Source organism: Lissotriton helveticus, chromosome 6 (assembly GCF_964261635.1).
Source record: "Lissotriton helveticus chromosome 6, aLisHel1.1, whole genome shotgun sequence".
NCBI classification, from domain to species: Eukaryota; Metazoa; Chordata; class Amphibia; order Caudata; family Salamandridae; genus Lissotriton; species Lissotriton helveticus.
This window is the reverse complement of record NC_136067.1, coordinates 612,635,234-612,652,854: the sequence shown is the minus strand read 5'-3', so window position 1 is coordinate 612,652,854 and position 17,621 is coordinate 612,635,234. Positions and strand designations below refer to the sequence as shown.

At 48.7% G+C, this 17,621-nt stretch overlaps 1 pseudogene; it reads left to right on the top strand.

The window, feature by feature from the left end:
- The first annotated feature begins 1,287 nt into the window (after positions 1–1,287).
- LOC144762417 (COP9 signalosome complex subunit 7a-like) overlaps positions 1,288–17,621 on the top strand; it is a 31,250-nt pseudogene continuing 14,916 nt past the window's right edge.

Genomic DNA, 17,621 nt, shown 5'->3' with positions numbered 1-17,621 from the left:
TGGTGATATACGTGAGCGTGTGACGCACCGTACCTCAACATTCACGGCATGTGTGCGGCTCCTATCACTATTGCAATGGTGATATACGCGAGCGTGTGACGCACCGTACCCTAACATTCACGGCATGTGTGCGGCTCGTATCACCATTGCAATGGTGATATACGGGAGCGTGTGACGCATCGTACCCCAACATTCATGGCATGTGTGCGGCTCGTATCACCATTGCAATGGTGATATATGCGAGCGTGTGACGCACCATTCATGTACACTTCCGTTGCTGCGGTACGTTGTTCTCACCGTATGCGTCGTCGTCGGTTTCTGTGCACCAGGTCGAAGGCGTACCGGACTGGGATGACACGGTCAATGGGGTTCATGGCGTGTCTGTCGCGTACCGGGGTGCGGTTCGGGCCGGACTCTGCTTTTACGGTAGTTTTCAGCTCCTGTAGCAATAGGGTCGTACGGAGTGTCGCCGAGACGAATCGTACTTGCTGTGCCGGAAACTGATGCCTGTTTACGTACGGACAGCGCGCAGAGCATGAACCGGATATGTATCGTATGTATTATTTGTTCGTATGGTGTTTGGTACGATTCGTATGTTAAAATGCTTTTGGTTAGGATCGTACTTCATCGTACGTATGGGGACATTGTAGTTGTACGAATCTTATGGGAAAAACGGACCGTACTGCGATTTGTGGGGGATTTTACCGGATCGGAATTGGCCCCTTAATGTTAAAAATCTCAAAAGTAAATTTATTTTTTTAATTTGTAATATATACTTATTTAATTTTTATTTATGTTAATGTTTTATGTGTATAGAGGTATAAGTAACTTTAATATTTTTGAATAATTGATAAGTTATTAAAATAATTATTAAAACTGATTATTAAGTAAGTATATGTATTATATATTATATGTATATGTTTAATTCATGTTTTATTAAATTTTATATATCACTTATTCATTTTAAACATTATAAAATATTGTTTACTATGTTTTAATTTCCATATGGACCATGCAGCAGATCCAAATGCTGTTAAAATCCAAGATGTCGCGGCGTTGCTGGGCCTTGTTCCTTATATTAATAGCCCTACCCATAATAAAGGGCATACGTTAGATCAAATCTTTTCCACCAAACAGATTGAAGTATCACCACCACTCCCAGTGTTATGGTCTGATCATTTTATGTTAAATTTTGATATCCCTTTTCATATTAGCGTAGGGCAGAGAAGACAGAGTAGTGTGTCCCGACGATCAAGAGCCTTCCACCATATTTCGGTGGAAGCGATGATGGACGCTATTCGTCTTCATCCTTGTGAGTTCACTGACGATTTGGAGGTAGACCTTGAGGCGGTGCAGAAGTGGCTAACTGACAGATTTGATGAACTGGCCCCTGTGAAGACAGTCAATTCAGTCGGACACCTAGCCTCGGCTCCATGGTTTACCCCCTCACTAAGAGAAATGCGCCAAGAGTGTAAGAAAATTGAAAGGCTCTGGCGACGAAAATACGATTGTGAGGATAAACAAAGATATAAGGATATGATCAAAACTTATCACAAACAGATTGCTGAGAGTAAGCAAAGCTATTTGGAACACAGAATAGATGAAGCCAGCAATACAAGCAAAGAGCTTTTTAAAATAGTTAAAGAGTTTACTTCACCTGCCGCCTGCTCCCCTGCCCACTCTCATTCTGAAGAGTGGATAAAGCAGCTTGCTGCTTTTTTCGCTCAAAAAATTAAGGCAATTCAGGAGTCTTTTCCTGTCCCGGACTTTTCACTGTCAGCTTATAGTCCCACACCTTCTTCTTTGAGTGAATATACCATGCCCTTTCTTTCGGCTTTTCCTCAAATGACCTGCTCAACTTCATTTGACCTTCTATCTCGACTTCAGTCAGGTTCTCCTATGGACCCTTGCCCGGCTAAATTCTTGGGCAGAGTAGCTGCAGCTGTTAACAGCCTGCTGAACCCTCTGTTGAACCTGTCTTTGTCTACGGGAGTGGTTCCCCCGGCTTGGAAACATGCACTGATTTTGCCTCTAATCAAAAAGCCAAATTTAGATCCCATGACGCATGCTAATTACAGACCGATATCCCTTCTCCCTGCTCTAGCGAAGGTTGTTGAAAAACACGTGCAGCTCTCGATTACCAACTACATCGAAAGCAACAACATCCTTCACGACACACAGTCGGGGTTTCGTGCTAACTATAGCACGGAAACAGCCCTTCTGGAGGTCACGGAAGCTATCAGGGAGACGCTTGATCTAGGGGGTAAGGCTGTATTAGTCATGCTGGATCTGTCGGCGGCTTTCGACACCGTCCCACATGACGGTCTCCTTTTAAGACTCCAGGAGATCGGGTTTCGTGGGACGGTGTTGGACTGGTTTAGATCTTTTTTGTCGGACCGCCGACAGGTGATCTGGGCACCACCGTTCTCCGCTGAAATGCCGCCGCTAGGGGTGGGGGTTCCTCAAGGATCCATTCTGAGCCCCATCCTTTTTAATATCTATATGGCCCCTCTGGCGGCGGTGGCGGAGGCTTTTGGTGCCCAGGTCATATCCTACGCTGACGACACCCAGCTCCTGTTCACGTGCAGGAAGGGAGAGGCGTTTGATGGGGCAAAAATCAGGGACTGCCTTGGTTCCGTTTTTGCGTGGTTCCAACGGCATAGCCTAAAATGCAACTCAGACAAGTCTGAGTTGCTTTTTTTTGGCTGTGCTCCGGACCCATGCTGGAAATCCTGGTGGCCTCAGGACATGTTTCCTCCCGGCTCGGCATCAATGCAGGCCAAAAATCTTGGTGTGGTCTGCGATGTAGATCTGTCCTTTAGATCTCAGATCAATGCATTATCAGGGAAATGCTTCAGCATCCTGAGAATGCTCAGAAAATTTTTACCGATGTTATCACTGCAATATAAGAGAATTGTAGTGCAGGCATTAGTTGGATCACGCTTTGATTATGCTAATGTCCTGTATGTAGGTCTGCCGAAATACCTGCTGGCAAGATTGCAGATAGTCCAGAACTCTGCTGCAAGGGCAATCTTTGGCCTCCCACGCAGAGCCAGAGCTTCTAGTTTGCTTAAGGAGTTACATTGGCTCCCTATTTCTAAAAGAGTTATTTTTAAAACTCTGACTTTGGCCTTCAAGGCCCTGCATTCTGTAGGCCCTGCGTACATCAAAAAGAGATTGGCCTTTTATGCTCCAAGGAGGATGCTGCGATCGGCTTCATCAGCCACGATTGTGGTCCCGTCCATCAAACGTGTCCGGATGGGTGGTCGGTCCTTCCGCTATTTAGCGGCCCTCCATTGGAATGGGCTTCCGATCTCTTTGCGGAAAGCCAATAGTCTCTTTACCTTTAGAAAGGAGCTAAAGACGTGGCTCTTTTCTGCGTGATCGTCCCGACTACCTGAGTTGCTGAATGGATACACCGGTCTCTGATCTCTTTGCAAAAGCGCCGGGACACCCGTTTGGGTAGCCGTGCGCTATAAAAGAGTATGCACATAACATAACACATATTTTATTTATAAGTATTATCTAGTTTATTTTACACATTTTTTAACTAAAAAAAACAATATATTTATCGATATTCTTGCTCCGATATTTTTGTAGGTCGATATTTTGACCTTTGATATTTTGTCAGTGATCCAACCTTTGTTTTGCCATTGTTTATTGTAAGTTTATTGTATTCCAAATTCTGTAAGAGCACTTTATATACCAAGAATTGTTCTAGTAAGTAGGATGGTGTTGCCCACCTATTGCAAAATAGGCAAAAACAGACCTTCAAACTTAAATGGAAAGGCACTGACTTCACTAAGGAGAATAGCCAAGAGAGGCAATATGAGGATTTAAAAAACAATCTGCTTCAGGCCCACCCCTACTATGCAGAATCCTTTCCAGCTTCTCGCTCCTCTAACAGAAGTAAGGTAGCAAAGTGTCTAGCAAGCCATCAAGACTGTCCGTGATGGGCTTCTTTGCCTATCCCAAGCCTGCTTGAATTCTCTTTTCTTTCTCCTCTTGCTCTGTTGTTTTAGGTGCCCTAGTTGGTGATATGTTTACTCTTTTAAAAACTGTTGACACTACATTATTATTTTAAGTGCTCATTTTTGGTATTGGGGGGCCTTGTGTAGTGTCCAAACCCGAGAATGGAGATAAACCATGTCAAATCCAACTTACACCAGACAGAGTTCAAAGTAAAAAAACATGGTTTGTTTAAAATTTTAGAATCATTGAGAAGCCACAAATAGTTGGTCGGTTCAAATCAAAACGTCAATAAATCTCAAAATGTAAGTAAATGGGAATTAACATAGGATTCAGTCTCTATTTTAGTTAAATAACCAAGACCAGATACTGCCTAACTCAAAGTAAATAAAGTCAAAAAGCAAATTGTCAAAGGGACTGTTCAGTTTTAAAGACAAGAGACATCTGTAAAATGTCATAGTGCAAGGTCAATAAGAAGAGTGACATGGAGTTTTCCTTTGAAGAGAGCAAGGAAAAGTCTTGGCTCACATCCTGAAAACATCACACTTCATAGGTGTACAAGAGTAAAGAATCATGCCATTTGCAAGATGTCAAGTGGCACCACGTGCTGTAATAATAAAGGTACATTGACACAAACCAATCGATATTATAGAAATTATGTTACATAAAACAGGCTACTCTAGAAACCCTCTCAAAATGAATAATAAATGTTAACCTCCATAACTACATACAAGAGGATATTACGTTGAATTATGATATTAAACAATAAACTACTAAAAGAATGAATGGAGCTCCATTCCACCAGTAAGCAGCATAAACCGTGAACATTTGAAACAATACATGCATGCTTCCTCCAGGAACTTCAAGAACTCAAATAAGAATGTGTTTTAAACAAACAAAGAAAACAAGAGTTTAAACATCTGCTTAAATTAATAGTATATTTTTGGGGGCATGGCCAAGATGGCGAGCGGGTAGGACGTGTCTTGCTTGTCTCCCTGTTCCCGCCGGCTGCCCGTTATCCTTCCGGCGCCGCTGGAGAGCGTCAGACCCCTGATTGTGCAGCAGGCACAAGCGAGATCCTCAGAGGGTGCTCTACAACGGGTCTCATCCGGGGGAAGACCCCTGGAGGCGCTGTTTCGAGACTTGGCCCCGGCGAGACAAGATGGCAGTCAGAGCTGGGTGACGGAGCTGTGCTGCAGGACAGACCAAAAGAGACCCCCAGATCTGTAGGATCTAGAACTTCAGAGTCACCCTCAGTGGCGACGACGCCTGATCCACAGAGGAAGTGAGGAGCCCCCTCCAAGAGCATATGAGTGTTGCAGGGCCTTGCGGCAGAGGAGGCCGGAGTGCTGAGGCTGCAGAGGGCCTGTGAGTTTGAGACACCTAGGCCGCATTAGCGCACCCGGGGCCTGGCTGTGGATGACTACCCGGACCCAGGGCTTGAAGAGGGTGAGCACAGAGTGTTTACCCCGTGGCAGGAGGTGAGAGCCAAGCAGCAGGACACAACTCTGGGCAGACGATTCATATCGGACTGGTGGGGCCTGAGGCGGAGTCATCCCACCGGGCCGAGGGGCGCAGCCGGGCGCCTGTCCGGCCCTAACATCAACTTAACCGAGAGTGGGAGCATAGGAGCGGGCTCTCGGGCGGGACCTCACCGGTATTGAACAATTACAGGGCTGGACGTAATAGCTTGGCGGACATTTCAGCCCATAGGGACAAGGGAGACCGCAGGATTGCAAATCAGGGGCCAGGGGCGCATGGTAGATGGGGTGCGCCTCCTGTCCAGAAGGAGAACACTTCTCCAAGGGGCGAGCAATAGTGTCTTCAGCGGTGTGGAGGCCATTGGAGGGGGACCTGTAGAGTGGGGGCCCCCTGGCCAGGCATTGCACCGAGCCACATCACAGGACCAGAGACATGCATTGGGTGGACATCTTGCAGGCTGGCGAACCAGCGGCATCCAGGTATGCCCGAACCTGTGCGGGGGTTTGTACAGGCCGCAGGAGCCAGCAGTCCTGAGTGTCTCCAGAGCTAGGAGGGCTGGTGGTAGGGTTCCCCATGGCCTAGATAGGAATGCGCAAGACTTGGCGGTGCTGTGCGAGGGGTATTGCAACTGGGGTGGCCCACTTGTCGTGCACCAAATCCACGGGGGCTGTGCACTTGCACTTAGCCACCTTTAAAGGGACAACAGAAACGGCAAAGAAGTAACCCACAGAGGAGCGGCAAAGACTGCGTGTTGCCTGGCCGCAGGGCCCCTGGCCGGCGCATTAGTGCCCCGCCGAGTGCAACCACCACTGCGCTTCCAAATTCCATTGCCGGCCCAGATACTGGGATACTATCAACGCCACTGCTTCTCATGCCAGGTCGTAGATCGGACATATCTCACACAAGAGCAAGGAAGGACAGAAACGTGAAAGAGATGTTTTCCAAGATTGCAGGGACGAGCGGAGGAGAGGACCACACCCCCACTCCCGCCCATGGGGGGCGAGCATCCGAATCTATGGAGGAACCAGTCACAAGAGCGTTCCTAGCCCAACTGTTCTCAAACCTGCGAGATGACTTCCAAGATCTCAGGAAAGAGTTCTCCAATGAGATCAAAGACGTACGCTGTGATATGGATGCAATCAATCAATCATGAGATTTGTAGAGCGCGCTACTCACCCGCTAGGGTCTCAAGGCGCTGGGGGAAGGGGGAGTCACTACTGCTCGAACAGCCAGGTCTTGAGTTGTTTTCTGAAGGAGAGATGGTCCTGGGTCAGCTGTAGGTGGGTGGGGAGGGAGTTCCATGTCTTGGCCACCAGGTATGAGAAGGATCTTCCTCCAGCGGTGGATCTTCGAATACGTGGGACGGTGGCGAGGGCGAGGCTGGCGGACCGGAGCTGGCGAGTGGGTGTGTAGAATGCGAGGCGGCTGTTGAGGTATTTGGGGCCCATGTCGTGGAGAGCCTTGTGTGCATGGGTGAGGAATCTGAACGTGATCCTCTTGTTGACGGGGAGCCAGTGTAGGTCTTTCAGATGGGTAGAGATGTGGCTGCGACGGGGGATGTCCAGGATGAGTCGTGCAGAAGCGTTCTGTATGCGCAGGAGTCTTTTCTGGAGTTTGGCTGTGGTTCCCGCATAGAGGGTGTTCCCATAGTCCAGTCGGCTGGTGACGAGGGCCTGGATGACCGTCTTCCTGATTTTGGTGGGGATCCACCGGAAGATCCTACAGAGCATGCACAGGGTGTTGAAGCAGGACGACGAGACGGCGTTGACTTGCTTGGACATCGTGAGGGAGGAGTCCAGGATGAAGCCCAGGTTGCGGGCATGGTCTGTTGGTTTGGGGGCGGTTCCTAGGGCAGGGGGCCACCAGAAGTCGTCCCAGGCAGAGGGAGAAGGTCCCAGGATGAGGACTTCCGTCTTGTCTGAGTTCAGTTTCAGACTGCTGAGCTTCATCCATTCCGCTACGTCTTTCATTCCTTCCTGGAGGCTGGCTTTGGCGGTGGTGGGGTCGTTGGTGAGGGAGAGGATCAGCTGGGTGTCCTCCGCGTAGGAAATGATGTTAAGGTTGTGTTGGCGTGCGATGGCTGCGAGGGGGCTCATGTAGACGTTGAAGAGTGTGGGGCTGAGCCAGGATCCTTGAGGTACGCCGCAGATGACTTCGGTGGCCGCGGATCAGATTGGGGGGAGGCGGACTCTCTGGGTTCTTCCGGCGAGGAACGAGATAATCCACCCTAGTGCCTTCCCTTGGATTCCGGTGCTGCTGAGGCGCTGTATTAGTGTGCGGTGGCATACTGTGTCGAACGCTGCTGAGAGATCCAGGAGGATGAGGGCAGCTGTTTCCCTGTTGTCAAGCAGGGATCTGATGTCGTCGGTAGCTGCGATGAGGGCGACTTGGTGCTGTGGTTAGCTCGGAAACCAGACTGTGAGGGGTCGAGGGATCCGTTTGTCTCGAGGAAGGCGGCGAGTTGTTTGTTGACGGTTTTCTCGATGACTTTGGCAGTAAAAGGGGAGGAGCGAGATGGGGCGGAAGTTCTTGAGGTCCGTGGGGTCTGTGGTGGGTTTCTTCAGGAGGGCGCTGAGCTCGGCATGTTTCCAGCTCTCCGGAAAGGTGGCGGTGGCGAAGGAGATGTTGATGATGTCCCGGAGTTGGGGTGCGAAGATGGAGTCGGCTTTGTTGAAGACGTGGTGAGGGCAGGGGTCGGTTGGGGATCCGGAGTGGATGATGTTCATCGTGCGGGTGGTGTCTTCAGTGCTGACCGGGGTCCAATTGCAGAGGGTGGTGGTGGGGGGGCGTTGGTTCGGTGGTTGGGTGCGTGGTCTGTGCGCTGAAGCTGTTGTGTATGTCGGCGATCTTGCGGTGGAAGAACGAGGCGAGTGATTCGCAGAGGTCTTGCGAGGGTGTGATGTCGTTGTTGCAGGCGCTGGGGTTGGATAGCTCTTTGACGATGCTGAAGAGTTCCTTGCAGTTGTGGGTGTTGTTGTCCAGTCGTTCTTTGAATGTTGTCCTTTTGGTGGTGCGGATCCGCTGGTGGTGTATGCGGGTGGCATTCTTGAGGGCTATCATGTTTTCTGTAGTCTGGTCATGTCGCCAGGCTTTCTCGAGGGTGCGGCAGTTTTTCTTGGAGGTTTTGAGTTCGTTGGTGAACCATGAGGCTTTCTTGCTGCCGGGTCTGCTGGGAGGGTTCTTCAGTGGTGCGAGGTCATCGGCACAGTTGGTGAGCCACTGTGTGAAGTTGCGGGCTGCTTTGTTGGGGTCTGTTGTGTTGGCGGGAGGGTTCTGGCTGAGGGAGGTGGTGAGCTGTTCGGCGGAGATCTTGCTCCAGCTCCTGCGGGGAACCTGTTGCGGGTGGTGGTGGGTCGTGGTTCTCCTGAAGTTGAAGTGGATGCAGCTGTGATCAGTCCAGTGTAGTCCGGTGGAGTGGCTGAAGGAGATGTGCTTGCTGGAGGAGAAGACGGGGTCAAGCGTGTGGCCGGCGTAGTGGGTGGGGGTGTTCACCAGTTGCTTGAGTCCGAGGTTGGCGAGGTTGTCCAGTAGGGCAGCGGTGTTACTGTCATTGTTGTTTTCCAGGTGGAAGTTGAGGTCCCCTAGGAGGGTGTAGTCTGAGGAGGTGAGGGCATGCGGGCTGATGAAGTCTGCGATGGCTTCGCTGAATTGCGTGCGTGGTCCTGGGGGTCCGTAGATGAGAGTGCCTCTGAAGGTAGTCTTGGGGTCGGTGTGTATCTGGAAGTGAAGGTGATCGGCGGCGGTGAGGGTGTCGTCAGAGTTGGTCGTGATGCGGATGGTGTTTCTGTGGACGATGACGATGCCTCCTCCGGTTTGGTTGATGCGGTCCTTCCGGGTGATCTTGTAGCCTTCTGGGATGGCTATGGTGATGTCTGGGGCTGAGGAGGCGTTTATCCAGGTTTCCGTGAGGAAGGCGACGTCTGGTGATGTTGTGTCGAGGAGGTTCCAGAGTTCGACGGCGTGTCGAGCAGGATGCACTTGAGATGATTGTTGCTGGTGCCTGGCCTTGCGGGTGCGGTGCAGGTCTGGAGGCAGGTGAACTTGCAGGTTTGGCAGGTGAAGGGTCCGTGGGTGCGTGTCGGGGTGGCTCGGTAGCAAGCGGGGTTCCGGCCGGCGTTGAGTGCGTGGAGGGTGGCGGTATCGTAAGTCTGTCGTGTGGGCTGGCATCGTCGGGGGCCAGGGGTCCTGGCACTGGGCGCGGTCCAGGCGCGGACAGGCGTAGACGGGCTTGCCTTTGGTGCGCCAGCAGCGTGCCTGCTGCGCGCGGCCGCGCAGCGGCCTGCATTATGAAGGGGTCGAGGGAGGTAGGAGCAGCTGGGTGGGGGAGCGGGGACCAATCGGGGGTCGGGGGTAGGAGAGAGATTGGCAGCGATGGAGGAGCCCAAAGACTCGCGGGTGGAGGAAGTGGAACATCTGTAGCAAGAAGTGCTTCACCTTCAAGCCCAACAAATAGATGTACAAGCCCACGCGGAAGATTTGTAGAATCGTTCCAAGAGGAATAACATCCGCGTGTAAGGCGTTCCATCCAAGGAAGAAGGTAAGGACATCAGCTCCTATCTCCAAGGCGTATTCCACCACATTCAACAAGAAGCGCAGGACTTCCCAATAAAAATTGACAGAGCTCACAGAGTAGGCCTTCAGTGGAAAGCGCTGGCACCTCCCCCTGATATATTGGCTTTCCTTCCAGACTTTCAACTTAAAGAGCTCATCCTTCGGAAAGCTAGGGAGCCCATCCATTGTCTTACGGAGTGCACGACATTGCTTTATATCAGAACTTAGCGGCAATAACATTGCAAAAGCGCAGAGACTTTCAGCCAGCTACAATCCACCTTCACAGCCAGGGCATCCCTTACTCATGGGGGCACCCATTTCGCATCATCTTCAAGTGGGACGGCAGGCTGTGGCAAACCAAGTCTCTAAAGGAAGCATGTAAGGTCCTGGGCATCGTGGCTCCTCAAGCAGAAGAGGCCGTCGAGGGAGAGAAGAGAGATCAATGGGGAAGATGGCAGTGAGTGGAATGGCAGAGTGGACCGAAAGCTTCCCCTAGACCTGACCCCGAGACCATCGCTCAAGAACGCCAAGCTATGCTGGCCTCAGTGACTGCTGGACTTACACTCTGAGCTGAAGCTCGTTCTTCTTATTGGGTCACATAAGTGGGCTGTAGCATGCTGGGGAAGCGGAGGGGGCGGGGTTGGGGGGATCATTGATGGCCACATGACGCACCATACAAACTGTTTTACCAGGGAGACGCGCAAGTACACCGCGCCTCTTGGACAATTCTTTGGGGTAACTATGGTTCTGATTGTTGGGGTTAGTGAGGGTAAGGAGGGGGGTCTGGCACACTCACTGTTTTTAATCATGAGGCCCTTGATGCCCTGGGGGACATTCAAATGTACCCCGATGCAGCTTTATATCACTATGACACACGGGAAGGAAGCACAGGCCCGAAGGGTAGGCTGCCCCACTTAGGGAGTCATAGGGAATCATCTTGCACTCATTCCCCATGGCTATGGAAGAGGTGAGAATAATTACGATCAATTTGAAAGGGCTTAACAACCCAGTCAAGTGAAGGGCGGTCCTTTCCTACTTGGAAAATGCGATGGCGGATATTTGTCTCTTGCAAGAGACACATCTCCTTACTAAGGACTGCCATTGCATGCGATCACATGCATTCCCACAGCAATACTTCTCCTCTATGGGGGAGAAAAAAGCATGAGTAGCCCTGCTTATATCTAAATGCTGTAGGGGGTGGTGACGGAGAAGGTAGCAGAATTAAAGGGGAGATTGCTGGCATATACCATACAATTTGGCTCCCAACCTATAGTTTTAGGATCCATATGCGCTCCCAACTCTGGACAGGATCGCTTCCTTAACACGGCTTTGGCGGTTGTCCTGGACCCACAAAATCGCATGACATTAATTGGGGGGGACCTGAATCTGGTGAAGGACGCGAGCAGGGACAGATCACAGACCTCCTCCTGGCACAAGAGAGAACTCTCTGGGGAGGGAAATAAATGGTTACAAACACTGGGCTTAGTGGATATCTAGAGGGAGTTCCACCAGATCTCGACCCAATACACCTTCTCCCATGTACACAGGTCCTATGCCCGCATCACATACTTCCTGGGGACGAGGGAGATCACTAAGGCAATCACAGCAGTAAGCAAGTTCCTATGGCCCTTTCAGATCACGAGGCACTGAACATCCACATGTCGATTCCGTCCAGTCCCCACCCAGCAGGTTGCTGGAGATTGAAAGACTCTATGCTCCACAAGACAGCAGTGGTACAGCAGCTCAATAAAAGCATTCAGGAATACTTCGTTATCAACACTACACCCGACATATCAATAGCAACATTTTGGGAAGTAATGAAGGTGGTGGTGCGGGGGAGCTAATAGCATTGTCGTGGCCGAAAACAGGGAACGCAAGGAGTTGTGAAATAGTTCAGGTCTTCAGGGAATTTTATAAACAATTATATACAGCCAATGCCACCTCAGAATCCACCACTACCAATTACTGCCATTCTGTGGCCATGTCCACGCTGACCACTGACCAGGCATCCGCTCTGGATGCCCTATATGAGTTGAGGAAGTGATCACAGCAACATTGCGTCTTAAACCGCTCAAATCCCACGGTACAGATGGGTTCTCTGCTCTTTTTTATACAAAATTCAGCCATATTTTAGCCCCGATCCTCACAAAACTGTTCAACTCTTTTGGGAGGGCCACTCCGGTCCCTGCAACTATGTTGGAGGCAGCTGTAGTGGTGCTGCCTAAACCAGGTAAAGATAAACAAAACTGTGGCTCCTCCCGACCCATATCATTACTCAATGTCGATTTTGAACTCTTTACCGGAATCCTAGCCACGCGCCTGGGACCCTGCATGTTGAATTTGTTAGAGCCAATCAAGCAGGATTTATCCAGTCCCGTCAATGTGCAGACAACACTAAGAGAGTACTTCATCTCATAGACAAGGCCCACCAAACGCACATGGATGCACTTCTGCAGGGGATTCCTCAGTCAGACAATGTCCAAAGTAAGCCTGGGCGAGAAGTTCAGGGAGTGGGTGAGTTGTTTCTACAATAACCCTACGGCGTTCATATGAGTGAACGGTGTCTCCTCACGCCCATTTATTATACAGAGGGGCACCAGGCAGGGCTGCCCATTGTTCCCCTTGCTATTCGCTCTCTACATCGAGCCTCTGGCACAGAGGGTCCTGGACAACTTCAACATAAGGGAAATACCGTTCGGGGGCAAAACACACCCTATCAGTCTCTACGCTGATGATGTCATTGCAGCAATAACGGACCCTATAGACTCCCTCCTCGCCTTTTCGGACGAACTCGATGCCTTTGGCTGGGTTTCAGGCTACAAGGTTAATGTGGGGAAGTCGATGATTCTACATTTGAGTCCGACAGCCTCGTCCCCCGACATGGGAAGTCGATGGCTGTCGGGAATTCAGCTGGTGGATTCTATTCCTTATTTGGGATTGGGCTTGGCGGCATCCATGTGCCAAACAACCCTCCTGAACTATGCAAGCCTAGCGCAGCAGGTGAGGCAAGAGCTGGGAGCCTGGAGTAAACACCACCTCTCACTGCTGGGGAGAATAGCAGCAGTAAAAATTTCCCTTTTAGCAAAAGCCCTTGATTTGTTTCAGACCTTGCCGGCGCAACCTCCCCCAGGAGTGATCACCTCGCTTCAATGCAAGATAAATCAGTTTTTCTGGGCAGGGGCAAGACCAAGGATGAGTAAGGCTCTGGGATATATGCAGCCTGAATCAGGTGGGCTAGGAATCCTAGACCTGGCAGGGATTCCACTCTGGAAGGTCCCCTTTTTAAAGAAGGCTCAACGCCCAAGGGGCTTCATGGGATCACCCACTATTAAATCGACGATGTCAGCTTGCGACGGGGTGGCGACGGCGTAGAAATTACCTACATTTTCATCTCCCCTGATCCCTCTCTTTGAAAACAGCAAGTTTACTCCCGGGTTATCCGAGAAAGCGTTTTCAGCGTGGTGTGACACTCCTTGCCGCTCCATCGGCCATCTCTTCGATTTGGAGGGTATTATTTCCTTCTCTCAAATGACACTGGATTACGGGATCCGAGATATTTGCAAATTCAACACTGGGTACTTCAAGGGGGGGGGGGTCAAAGAACAGTGCGCCCCGCCGGCTGAGCACATATGAAAAATGTCTCAAAACTAAAACCTCAGATAAAGGAATGATAACAGATCTATACAACATGATCAGACACAGCCCACAATCACAGGCTCCACCGAGTCAAAGGAGGTGGGGGAGAGAACTAGGTGGGGAACTCACACGGAAAGATTGGGAAGGGATTTACTACAGGGAAAAACACACAGCACGATACGTGGCCAGTGTAGAAACAGCTACGAAAATAGCTATGTATTGATATCTTACACCAGTACGCTTACACAGAGGCAACCCACAGAGCAGCCCCACATGTTGGAGAGGGTGTGATAACGAGGGCACATTGCTGCACATCTTGTGGGACTGTCCACTGCTGTCCAACTATTGGCCTAACATTCTAGATACAATCAACGAGCTATTTGATACGCAGATTCCGAGACTTGCAGTTTATGTTATTTTAGGCTAACCCAATCCAATTACATTCCCCCTCAAAAGCATGAGAGGTCGGCAGATGGGATTAGCATAAGCGGCAGCACTGCATAATACATTGTCTCATTGGGGTTCCCCCCAATCTCTCCACACACGTGGGATGGCTACACCGGCTCTGGTACATTCTGGGGATGGAGCGAATTTCAGCTACCTTACATAACACCACAGACTCCTTTCAGAATGTATGGAGCCCCTTTTTATCATTACTCTCATCTTCAGCTGGGCGACGGCCCTGCTTTCAACATATAATGAGATGCTCATATGTTTGCTTTCACAAGGTTCATCCTTGTTATTGGGCTTTAGTCAGGGTGATAGTCAGGGTGATAGTTACAGTTCTTGCATAAGAAATTTATATATTCTTGTGCTGCGTCACCCTCTCCATCCTGGGAAAATAGGAGCTACTTTAATTTTAAGCTTGATCAGGTTGTGTTGGATTATGGGTTTGTAGTTTAGGAGCTTTTCTCGACTTTGCTCAGTTCTTGGCCAATCCCCTGGTGTTAATGATGATTAAGTGTTACATTTAAGCAATTCAGACCTCATTTGCAGAATAAAAGGGAAATATCATACTCACCATCTTCAGTTAGTTCCCCACTATACTGAAAAGAGTTATTTGCCATTTTTATCAAATTGAGGCACTCATACTATATTCCCTTAAGACATCCATTGTTCTATGGTCTGTTCCTTATAAGAAGTGTTATTTCAGCAACTAGTCTAAAATCTGCCCCGAGTTACATTGAATCCATGAAAGGTTGATGTTAGAAATTGGGTTGTAGGTTGACTGGGGTATGAGCCCTACTCAAGCAGCAATGACAATCCTGGTCAGGGTAAACAGCAGGGAAACCCTAAATTAAGCTGTGCTCACATTCTGGTAGCTTGCCACAGAGCAGTCAAGCTTACCTTAGAGGCCATGTGTTGTATTTGGGCAACACATTAAACAGTAAAACAGTAAAAAACACCACACAAAAAGATTCCACACCAGGTTAGACAAGAGAACTTAATTTAATAAATGAAAACAAGACCAAACCAACAGAAATCCAATAATTGGAACTTGAGATAGGAATATTTAAAATATAAACTATAAAATAGTGCTTAGAAGCGATATCTGGTCGCACCGGATCAGGACAAAGTCAAAATTTCAGGCCGACCACAATGGACACAGGCCTGATACATAGACCTAGTGAGTCCTGCTGTACAAAAGTACCTTGATCCTGGCTCCATTGACATTGAAGATGTGACCCACAGTTCAAGCAATGCATCGGTGTCGATCCATACAGAAGGGGTGATATGCCGGTCCAGATCTGCGTAGCAGCGACGATGCATTGGTTCAAATGAGCAAAGAGCTGTGATGTGGAGATTCATTGTTGTCGTAGAGGATGCCGTCGACCGACATATGGAGATGTTGTGCAGTGGTGGTTCCCAAGGGGATGCATCGGGCCGATCCATGTAGTAGAGGCGATGTGCCACTTCTGGTCACCCAGCATGGGCGATGTGCCGGTTCTGATCCACGCAACATCGCTGTTTCGCCGGTTCGACAGAGGATGCAGGGGTTTGCTGAAGCAAGCACCTTAGGCCTCACCTCCAAGGGTCCAGGACTGGGATGGCACGACTTAGCAGGGCAGACTCACAGATGGCAGAGTCCAGAAGCAGATTGGTTGCAAGTCTTTTATGTTACTGAGACTTTAGATCAGGAGGCCAGCCAGCTAGCCCTTGGAGTCACTCTGGGTTCAAGTGATTCAGGTGTAATACTTCTCACCCAGATAGGGGAACAGCATGCAGGAGTGAAGCACAGCAAAGCAACAGTCCAACAGAATGGAGGTCCTTCATCAGCACAGCCTTCCTTTCCTGTCAGATTCTTCACAGGTCCAGAAGTGTGCTGAAGTCATGGTGTCAGAGGTCCAGTACTTATGCCGATCTGGGCATTTGCAGTGGGAGAGACATCAAAGACAGGTATTTGAAGTTTACAGAGGTCCTACCTTATTGCCCTGGCTCCGGACTCACTACAGGGGGTATGCAGCCCTTTGTGTGCGGAAAGGACACAGCCTATTCAGGTGTAAGTGAGGCTTGGTCTAGTCACACCTCAGCTCCCATTGGGTGTGGCTGTCTAGAGGAAATAGACAAAGCCCACCTCAGACTGATCAGTGGGTGGCACACTCGGTACTTCAGGCCTACTAGTGGCATTTATCCATAAATAAATACATTAATTTACAGGCCCTGGGTACAGGGGGTACCACTTTACTAGGGACTTATATGTAAATTAAATATGCCAGTTGGGGGTGAACCATTGTTACCATGTTTAGGGGAGAGAGCACAAGTTCACCGTGTTCAAAAACCACCAAAACGAGGTCAGAAAAGTGGAGGAAGTAGGCAAAATGTTGAGGGGAAGACCACTCTAAGGCTGTCAGGTCTAACGGTTGATGATAAAAATGATATCTTATATGTGTTTTTCAATGTGCAGAAATAAAAGGGGACACTGGTAGTATGAAGTTCTAATTTTTCTACAAAGGAAGGCACATGTCATATGATGCTGTATGGCCATCATGTTACTATGATACTATGGGATAGTCTTTTAAAATTGGCTTTATGGGCCCGATTCACAGAACTAACTTAAGACAAAATCCTAAACTTAGTACCATTTTGGTATTCACAGAAGGCACTTACTCATTTTGGTATTCACAGAAGGCACTTACTCATTTCGGTATTCACAGAAGTTAGGAGTCCTAACTTTAGGACTCTTAAATGCCTTCTGTGAATACCGAAAGTCTTTAAGTTAGGATTTTTCTCAATTGAGTAGTAGTAAAGTTAGGACTCCTAACTTTAGGACTCCTAAATGCATTCTGTGAATACCGAAAGTCTTAAAATAAGGATTTTTCTCAATTTAGTAGTAGTAAAGTTAGGACTCCTAACTTTTGGACTCCTAAATGCCTTCTGTGAATACCGAAAGTCTTAAAATTAGAGTTTTTCTCGGTTTAGTAGTAGTAAAGTTAGGACTACTTACTTTAGAACTCCTAAATGCCTGCTGGGAATACCAATAGTCTTAAAATTAGGATTTTTCTCAATTTAGTAGTAGTAAAGTTAGGACTCCTAACTTTCAGACTCCTAAATGCCTTTTGTGGATACCGAAAGTCTTAAAATTAGGATTTTTCTCAACTTTACTACTACTAAACTGAGAAAAATCCTAATTTTAAGACTTTCGGTATTCACAGAAGGCATTTAGGAGTCCTAAATTTAGGAGTCCTAACTTTACTACTACTAAATTGAGAAAATTCCTTATTTTAGGACTTTCGGTATTCACAGAATGCATTTAGGAGTCCTAAAGTTAGGAGTCCTAACTTTACTACAACTAAATTGAGAAAAATCCTAACTTTAAGACTTTCGGTATTCACAGAAGGCATTTAAGAGTCCTAAAGTTAGGACTCCTAACTTCTGTGAATACCGAAATGAGTAAGTGCCTTCTGTGAATACCAAAATGATTAAGTGCCTTCTGTGAATACCAAAATGGTAGTAAGTTTAGGATTTTGTCTTAAGTTAGTTCT